Below are 692 nucleotides of genomic sequence, written 5' to 3' on the forward strand. Positions count from 1 at the left end.
TGCATCTGTTATGCAAATGGCCTTGTTAGAAAGGTCAAAAGCAGAGGGAGGGAAATACAAAAAGAATTTTACCCATCTTATAGGCTAAGACAACCAAGTTGCTCCCTGCATTTCTCCTTTTAGCTTCTTTCAGTCATCAATTCTGCCAGGTCCAGCTTGTTCTGGTGTTTATAATGGACTGATTTTAATATTGATTAAAGTATGAGATATAGAATCACCAAAACTGATCACAAACTACCACTTCCAGCCCATTTTCACACTGTAGTTCACAATTTATACCGAGATGTTCAAATGATTATCACACAGTTCTCAATTTCTGGAAGTAGGCTTTTCTGGAAGTATTCTTTCTCCGAACTCAGGCTGTTGTATTCTGTAACAATTACAAATATCAACTATTGTTTTCTTATATTTGAATAGAAAAATGAAAACTGTACTAATGTAAGAACTCTGTAGTCCACAAATCATAATGTTAGAGACCTTTTTCTGTTTTTTTACAAAAGTCATGCTGCATGCAGTGATGAAAGCCAAGGGAAGCTGCAGCTGGGGGCAGACAATTTGATGGAAGCTCAACCTAGTTCTCCTGTAACGATTCTTTCCAAGAGTGAACATGAATGACTGTGGCAAGGATTTTTGGGAAACCAAAACAGCTTTCATAAGTGAAAATAAAAACAAATCGAAATAAATAATCCAAG

This window comes from Pezoporus occidentalis, unplaced genomic scaffold (assembly GCF_034315485.1).
Source record: "Pezoporus occidentalis ecotype Australia unplaced genomic scaffold, CSIRO_AGI_Poc_V1 ctg165, whole genome shotgun sequence".
Lineage (NCBI taxonomy): Eukaryota > Metazoa > Chordata > Aves > Psittaciformes > Psittacidae > Pezoporus > Pezoporus occidentalis.